The 9604-nt window shown below is 41.4% G+C and overlaps 1 protein-coding gene across 3 annotated transcripts in view; it reads right to left on the reverse strand.

The window, feature by feature from the left end:
• The window catches only part of HPCAL1 (hippocalcin like 1), a 122654-nt gene extending 114030 nt beyond the window's left edge, over positions 1-8624 (reverse strand). Inside the window, exons 1-2 of one of the 3 annotated variants that reach the window (XM_081944719.1) lie at positions 8444-8620; positions 7354-7554 (exon numbers count right to left, since the gene is read on the reverse strand). The gene's annotated coding sequence lies outside the window, so the exon portion shown is untranslated. Of the gene's footprint in view, positions 1-7353; positions 7555-7923; positions 7996-8443 lie in introns of those variants that run through there. The other 2 variants (XM_081944718.1, XM_081944722.1) reach the window with 2 other exon arrangements.
• Positions 8625-9604: the final 980 nt, after the last annotated feature.

Here is a 9604-nt window from a genome sequence, read left to right on the forward strand (position 1 = left end):
CTCACTGCTAACAGTTCTAAAATCAACTTTACACAACACACATGCCAAAAATCTAAGGCATGGGCAAAATGTATTTCTTTATCCCAACTACTTCATCAATCTTTCTTTAGAAAAGAAAAGCAATATTTGTCTTTAGACAAAACTCTTAACTGTCTATAATATGAGAACTTAAATGAGCCAAGATAACTTACCACAAAGGAAGGTGTTTTGTTAAAGGTAGCAATTATTGCTTATCGGCACAGAGACTTTAGCAGGATGTACAAATCTGATGCAATTCACACATAAAGATGTCTTTGGAGCAGTTGGTAGAATGTTAAGCCAGTTTTGATGATAGTTCTGATGGAAGAATACTACACTGTACTATCTCCTTTCCACCCATTTCCCATAGCTGAAATGTTAGTACTGAAACCACAATGCAAGAAACTCCTGTACTTATGTGCCGTATCTTGTATGGGTTTGAGAAACAAGAGAATTTCAGTTAAAATGCTGAACCATTACTAATAAGATAAAAACTAAACAAACATATCAAAGTACTGCTTAGTACTCTGATATGTTTGTTCTCTAATCTTATATTCTCTCTTGCCACAAACAAGTTACCTGCAGCTGCTTTATAAATATTTATTTAATTCCATCTTATATAAGTTTCATTAATACAAAATGCACATAAAGGGTACAAATGCATGTGGACAAACAATACAGGTAGTCCTCAGTGACCGTTCAAAGTTATGACAGAGCTAATTACAACCCAGTTTCAAAGATCCAATGGCTGTCCCTCCCACGTCATGTGACTGAATTTTGGGGGCTTGGCAACTGGCCCACATTTACAGCCCCTTGCAGTGTCCTGCAGTCAGCTGACTGTACATTATGACTGTTTTTTATTTCCCACTGGCTAAAATAGGTTCACTTAATGACTGAAGCATCCATTTAACATCCATTACAACAAGGTTATAAAATTAACCATGATCATCTCATAGTCTTCTTAAGACTGGCATGCCCATAATTCAATTGCAGTCACATGTTGGGGACTGGCTGTATTGACCGCAATGCAATTTTGAAAGCAGGTTATCAGATACTTTTGTATCTTTCATATATTCCACAACATGAATGGACTCAACAGGACTCCCATGTAAATCTTTCTTTCCCCCCCCCCCCCCTCTAATCAGGGTTACTCCCTTTGAATCTGCAGAATGATGTGCAAGGTTATTGTCAATATATCTTACAATTCATATATGCAGAGGTGGTATTCAGCAGGTTCTGACCAGTTCTGGTAGTGGAAATTTTGAGTAGTTCAGAGAACTGGTAAATACCACCTCTGGTAGCCCCCCCGCTCCCCATTCTCTGCCTCTTGAGTCCCAGCTGATCGCGAGGGAATGTAGAACTTCACAGCATCCTTCCCCTGGAGTGCAGAGGGAATAGAGCTTTTACAGCATCCTTCCCCTGCCACGCTCACCAAGCCATGCCATACCCACCAAGCCACACCCATAAAACCGGTAGTAAAACGTTTTGAATCCCACCACTGCATATATGCATCCTAGGTAAGAAAAAAATATTTGCATGCCATTTTCTTCCTCTATGAAGGGGGCCTCAGTTTAATAAAAATATGACAGAAATAAAACATATATATCAACTTGTATCTCTGGTATCACTGGTAGACCAAAGATCATGTGAACAGACAATATTAATCTTGATCTGCTTCTCAGTTACTCAGAGATTTCTTAATTTCATATTTTATCATTTGCATTAACAAAACATTAGGGCGACTGACTGATAGCATGCAGTTTCTTTCCTTTGCACATTAGCCCCCTGTAGATGTCCATCCATAGTTTGGCACTTGGAACTGTTCTCATAGTTAATAGTCACAGGAAGCAAATATGGGAAGCCTGGTGATCATTTTCTGATTCTGTAGGCACCTTCTTTATTAAAGAGAATGAAAGCAGGTATGTTCTTACCTGGTTCTTATGAAAACAGAGACTAGTACAAGTATATGTAGCAGGAAATTCTTAAGATTGTACTCTGATTCTCATATAGTTTGATTTCCCTTTATTTAACTGGATACCTTTACCAGGAAGGCTGTCATTCCGCTTTGATCATTTGACTCAAAAATGCCTCAATTTCAATTACTCTAACATACCGTTGTATAAGCTTCCATGTGGATTGAGCATAGGTAAAACATTGTTATTTGTCCATCAACCAGGCTCAATTGTTCATGCATAAAAATTCCTCTAATAGAAACCTACTTCACTGAAATCTCTCTAGGATTCGTAGCCCTTTGGGAAGACTGATAATTTCCACTGACATCATCATGAAGAACTACCAATTGATCCCAAATCCCAAGCAGATAAATTCACCTTAAAATATAAACCACTTATTTAAATCTACTGTTCTCTTTTTTTTTGTTTAAGATTACCACACACTTCTACTGCATCATACAGGACTCCCTAGTCATCATTTTTCCCTTTCAAGATCACATCCCAAGCCATATACAAACTGAGTTGGGCCGAAATGGCTATTCTCACAAACATGTGACAGAGGAATTGAAGAACAATTTTGCTGAAATTCTCAAGGGGTAGGACTTGTGCCTATAAAGATGTCTCTACTTTTAAATCTGTTCCATCTAAGTCCATCAAAATCACATGCCATGTCCCTCATAGTTCCTCCACCTTGACATTTTAAAAGTTCTTGGAAAGAAGCTACAAACAAAAATGTTTTTGGCCAAACAGAATGAAAAGGGGGCGGAGGGAACAAGTTATTTTTGCTGTCAGGTATTAGTTAAATCTACCATTCAATTACAGAGGTTTTCAAACTGTGGGCTGTGAGCACCAGGTGGGGAAAGAGACAGGAGTGATGATGATGAAGACATTTGAAGGGAATTATAAAATTGGTAGGGAGTGTAAACATGCACAGCAGAATAGAACTTACAAAACCTGGATAAGCGCATCACTGGATAGTCTAGCAGAGTTCTGGCAGGGATCTAAGCTTAAATATCTGTGATGTGTGTGCCAGGGGTTAATTACTGTCCAACTGGGGACATAGGTTCTGAAAGCTGTGGTACAAGGCTCTTGCCCTCAACGTGTGGTGTGCTATCTAGGGCTCACTCCCGGTTGTTGGAGTTCACTCTGGCTGGTTAAACCAGAAGGAGGGTTGAGATTTCCTGCAGCTGCTTCTATGGAGAACATGCCAATCAAGATAAAATGGGGCAGGGGAAGGCAACCAGGGTGACTTTCTTAAAAGTAGGGTGCAGATTTCCGGGACTCATCTTTCTCATTGAAGGAAATGGTTTTGAAGTTAGATGTTTGCTTCCACTGGGGGGGGGGGGGGGGGATGTAATTTGGGAGTGGAGTCCAGGTTCCACTCCTGTATTATTTTGTTTGCTCCGTAGATTGAAATGGGATGACTGAAGTTAGATGGTATGCTGATTCTTGCCCAACCTTAGTCCCAATCACACCATTGGTTTAGGTCAGGGAAGGGATCCTCAAAAGTTTGTCATTTGGAGGAATTGCTGTGCTACAAACTTCACAAAGTCTTGTATAACTACATAAGCCCAAAACAACTAATCAGCTTAGCTTGCTTCCCTGTGAGAAGGGACACTACCATGAATGCAACTTCTGTCTTTAATTTGCCATCCCAACAATTGCTGTGGTTTCCCCTTCCTGTCAAATTAACCCTCCCAAGTTCCTTCACCACTCTCCATTGTTCACAGTCTTAGTCTAGTTTGCCCACTCTATCCTCTTAATTCATTCATAGCTAGTTTTATATCTTCAATGTGCGCACCTTCCCTCTCCATCCTACAGAATTGTACTGCTTCCTGCTTTATTCTATGTGAGCGTATCAGTTCTCCTCAGAGTCATCCCCTCTAGCCTCCTGAGAAAATAGCTATGGGATCAATCTCTTCCTCAAATTTTTTTTTAATCACAGGAGCAAGGGTTTTGTCAAAACAAAATAAGGATATCTTTACTTCATATGAAAGTAACTGGGTTCTAAGAAGCCCAGAGGTTTTCTATGGAATAAAAATGGCAGGCTGCTCCTAAAAACCACTTCCCTCACTTTTGAATAAAAATAAAATAAATCATTGGTGTTTTGTCGGCACTGAAGAGATACCTATAAGTCTGCCTGCCCTATGCCACTTACACATTACCGCAGGATACATAAATAAGAGGGGCTATTATATGTACCTTCTACTATAGCAACTAATTACTCTTTCAAGTGGCTTTTAATTATATTCAGCTATGACTCCTTACTTTCCTCAATACACACCTGCTTACAGGCTTACATAAGCCATGATTTGCCTAGCACAAAAGGCATTAACTCAGATTTGGAACTCCTCTGGTTATTTTCTCTAGAACAAATCAATGGACCCCAAATGTTTTCATTTGTGTCTATAAATTTGCATTCACAACCTTTCGAATTATGAGGTATACAGTCTTTTTAATAGAAACAACATGCCTTTGAATACTCTTGGGAATAAATTTATCTCTCAGATTAAAAAACTCCTTAGTTCCAATTCCACAAATTTATAGTACCAAATAATTCAGAAATCATGAAGAACAATGTTCAACGAAATGACTGATTTCTGAATCTACAATCTTATATTTGGGATATAAATGCAGTGCTTCAAATGATGTAATTTCCCAAAGAATGATTTTTAGCATTACATAACTTTTTCCCACCAGGGAATGGAGGAGAAGAGCATCCTTTTCCTTTGGTTGTATACAACAGCTCAAGAGCAAGGTATATAGAAATCGGAAGGTTAATTTCTATATGCCTTGTTAAAAAGAAATATGTGAACTAAGCTGATGAGGCAAATGGTTATTTTAGACATATGCTTCTTTAAAAAATTAAAATTGAATTCCCCAAACTTTATATAAAATCTATAATGGCCATTACTATTTGGTGGGTTTCTGCTTGCACTAATTTTTTTATAATTAAAAAACAGGCACTTCAAACACCAGAAGTGGTCAACATCATCTAATTAATACAGTCAACCTGAGCAAGCAATAAGTGACTACTTGCTACTCTATGTATAATGTACCAGTCTTTCTCGCTATATATCACAGGATATATATTTCTAATATGTTTTATGCAAATAGATCTGAGATTAAATAATTTATTTTGTATTAGAAACTATAGAAACAAGAATAAGTGTTTCAGACTCATTCCCAATGCAGTTATGATACACAGTCCAGTACATAGTATAAAACAAGCTGCATGTTAAGAACATTTTTAAAGGTACATCAATTCTGCAAACTGGATTTTAAGTGGTGTTTTGTGTTCACTTACATTCATTAAAGCCTATAGACTTCAGCAGGAAGAATTGCACAGAATTGGATGCAGAATTAAACGTGTATAATCTTTACAAAAGCAAAAGTATATATAAGACTATAAAATCACTTCAAGAGTAAAATCTTACACAGGAGTTTATAGGATTTGTTGAATTCAATGGTGATAATAAATTTCATCACGTGAATAAGTATATAGTAGCCAAATGATAATTTCTGCTTTAATCTAGTGAAAAAAATGCAGTTTAAGCTTTGCTTATCTAGAATACTTCATGTATCAAGTAAATAATTTATCTCGCAGTGGAAAAGATCTAATCATTCTGACATGTGCCTAAATCACAGCAAATAAGCACTTCCACCAAGGAACATGAAAGCAGTTCATTAAAAAATGAGTTTGAAATCAGAAATATTTTTCCTTCAGGCTTTATAAAGATCGATTGAACAATATAGATTATAAAGGTAACAAAGTTTCTTCCTGAAGGTACATATAGCATACGGTATTCCATCTTGACTGGGACTAATTGTACAGAATTTATGAGGAAAAAAGTAGAGATCAACAATACTGTATAATAACTGAGCAACAACTAAGTTTCAGTTCAAGATGCATAAATTTATACTGTAATAGAATGGAGGAATTTTGTTACTTGTAATCTGAAAATGTTCTGAATGGCATATGTCCAAGCCATCTAGAATATTCAGAAAAAAATGTAAGGACAATATGCACAGACTGGAGAAAGGAGATGAGGAAGCAGGGTGCTTCAAAGTCAAAGCAGATATAACTATTATCACAGGTTTTTCTTTTCTTTTCTGCAGCAATGGAAACCACTGAATGAACACTGGGAAGAACTTATGTAAAGCACCAACAATTTACAAACAATTCCTAAATTTAAAAGCAGGCTTCAACTCAGAAAGGTCCTAAGGGAAGGGAGTGCTGAAAACCATTTGAAAAGTTTATTGTTGTCCTCCCTGAAGAGGCTATAATAGTCAGAAATTGGCCCATAAATTTAAATCTGCTGTCTCAATAACCTACCTACCCACCCAATTGAGATAGGAAATATTTTCCCTAAAAGGATGCTTTAAAATCTCCATGATGAAATAGGTACTTTCTTTTAAACAATACCAATCTAGATCATCAGATTTCCTCTCAGAAAAGAAAATTAGGACTGACAAAGAAAGAAACCAGACTTTGACAGAGTAATATGGAGAAAGTGAGACAGATAGGGTTTAATATTTATGCATTTGTTCATACAGCAAGTCAAATATTAACTGCTCCCAACACAAAACCTGCGGGCTACCAATAACTTTAATATTCGTTTAATGCATAGAACCTGTTTACTCATCAAGAAGCTAACTGGCTGAAGAAAGATCTTACTATTTTTGACAGTGTAAATAAAGAGGCAGTTTAACATGTATTTAACATGCGGGGAGGGGGAAGGTGAATATTTTGAGAAGGCTTAATTAGAATAGACATCTGTCTCCAGCAGGATAAATTCTCTGGCACGAAAAGAAGTTGTACCTGGCTTAAGCAAACCAATCACAACACAGCACTCCCAACCGCAACCCAAAAAACAATACTTCTGCGAAATGAATTAATACGGTAAATCGTGACCATTTAAACGTGGTAGGCTGGAACCCACCGCACAAAAACAATTTGTAGGATCGCCCAACTCGCCACATTTCTATAGGCAAGGCCAGCGTGCAAGCGCACCACACATCTCGCCACACCTTGGCCAGCCCAGACGCCTAACCCATGTTGGGAAATGTTATATATTTGTCAAGAGGGTGAAGAACGAAAGAAAAAAAGGGGCATCAGGGCTTGAAAATCCTGGCTTGTTGTCCAGAACCCTCAACCCTGGCTTGTCTCTGTTAAGCAGCTGTTTACACAACACTCCAATTCAAACGAGTCCGTCCAAGAAAGTCTCTTAAGAGACACCCTAGCCTGATAAAGAGGTGCCAAGAGGGAGGAAGAGAAGAAGAAAATAATTGATGTAAGAGAGGGAGAAACTGGCGTGCAGGGAACGCCGGAATGTCCCCCCGAGGACACCCGCACCAGCTGCGCCTTCCAGTTCCCTCTTACCAGGCTCCTCGGGCTGCGCGCTCCTCCTTTCTCTCGCTCGCACCACCGGATCCCTGCGTGGGATCGCCGGCGACGGACGACTCCGCTCGGGGGCTGCTCTCTCGCAGGAGCGACCGCTCCGCTCCTCTTGGGCTCCGGCGAGGCAGCAAAACGAAGGGACAGCGGGAAGGGCGAGAAGCAGCAGCCCGAGAGGAAGCAAAGCTGCGGAGTCACACAGCAGGAGGAGGAGGAGGAGGGGAGGGGGAGAGGAAGCCGAGAGAAAAAGAGGGAGAGAGAGAGAGAAGTTTTCAAGGCAGCAGCGAAAGCGGCTCCGATGCCTCTGAAGGGCCGCGCTCAGTGCCCCATCGGCGCGCGCGCGCGCTCACCGCCCCGGGGCCCCTCGGAAAGCGCTCCTAAGCGGCACAACCTCCACGCAGGTTTACGGTCGCCGCAGAAAGAAGCAGCGCTTCAAACCCGCTGCCAGGGCAGAATGGATTAGAGGCGGGAACCACAAGCCCGCCCGGGAAGGGGGTGGCCGCTCAGAGGCAGGACTCCAAACTTCTGCCCGGCCCACGCTTGCCCGTCTCTCACCTGGCCGCTGATCTCTTTTGCCAGGGCGGGCGCCTCACCGCTTGCAGGAAAAGGAAACCTGCCTCTCTCAAAAGGAACCGGGCTCGGCCGGGAAGGGCTTAGCGCCTCCCGCAGCAGCGCCACATTTGGTATATCCCGCTACACACACACACACACACACACACACACACACACACACTCCACCCCTCACACACTCATACACACACAAACACACACACTCTTACACAAGCCGCACGCTGCTTTACCTAAAAGCAGCCAGGAAGTTATCAGGAAGTCCTGAACTAACAAAGTGCGCTTGCTGTCGCTTAGCTGGTTGAGGGAGCCGAGTTTGCCTCTCTCGTCTGCGGAAAATCAAATGGGGGAGGGGGGGCAGGAGGAACGGGGAGGATCGCCCCACACACGCCTTTGAATATAATGCACTCCTGGCACTTTTCCTCCCTGCTCGCGCAAAACGGAAACGCTGCCCCGAGCGCAACGGTGGCGATTCGGGGGGGGGGGGGATCGTCTATATTCCACCTACCCGTGTAAGATTATTTCTCTCACCCGATCGCGCGTTGGTCTCGGGTCTTTCTTTCGGGCGCCTTTCGGGGCTTCGCGTTTTGTTTCCCGCGAACCACTGGGGTTTTTCCCTCGCTGTTTACACGCTCGCCGGAGAGCCTTGCAAAGCAAAAATCCCCCTCTCATTCCCCAGGGCGCCGGGGTTTGTCTCTAGTCCAGCAGCAACCATAACGCGGGTCTTTCGCTTTCCCGAAAAAGAGCGTAGGGTCCTTTCACAAGACAGGGCAAAGCTCTGAGGAATGTGACCTGTGGCTTAGCCATCCTAAGTCGCTGATGAGACTCTGACCTGAAAATGCTGGCCATTCAAGGCAGGACAGGTTCCTCTGGATACAGGGTAGAGATAGAAACTCAGACCAGGGTTTTTTTCAAAAAGTGGGTGCTGGGAGAATTGGGTGGTGTTCCATAAGATGGAGGGGAATCCTATAGTATAACCTTTATTGTCATTGTACATCATTTATACAATCAAATTGTGCAAATACAACCAATTTTCTGTCACTAAAACTTTGACTTTTGATACAGGGGTTCTGGAAATTATTATTTTTTTAAATTAATGGGTTCTATAGCATGAAGGTTTTGAACCTGATCCAAACCACTCAATTTGTCCCTGCATTATTATTATTTTTTTACCAACGGTGCCATTACAGGTAGTCCTTGACTTACAACAGTTCATTTAGTGATCGTTTGAAGTTACAACATCACCGAAAAAAGTGACTTATGGTCGTTTTTCACACTTACAACCATTACAGCATCCCCCTGATCATGTGATAAAAATTCAGATGCTTGGCAACTGACTCATATTTATGACTATTGCAGTGACTTGGGGTCACCCTTTGCCACCTTCTGACAAGCATAGTAAATGGGGAAGCCAGATTCACTTAACCATGCTAACTAATATCACAAGTGCAGTGATTCACTTAACAATAGTGGCAAGAAAGGTGGTAAATTGGAGCAAAACTCACTTAACAAATGTCTCACTTAGCAATAGAAATGATGGGCTCAGTTTTGGTCATAAGTAGATGGCTGGCTGTATTGGGTGATGCATTAAACCACACACACAAGGAAAGGACTGCTGTCTGCAATCTAATTCATTTTATAGGCCTATCATATTTGGGCTGCAAAACTC

This window comes from Natrix helvetica, assembly GCF_964273705.1.
Source record: "Natrix helvetica genome assembly, chromosome: 2".
Lineage (NCBI taxonomy): Eukaryota > Metazoa > Chordata > Lepidosauria > Squamata > Natricidae > Natrix > Natrix helvetica.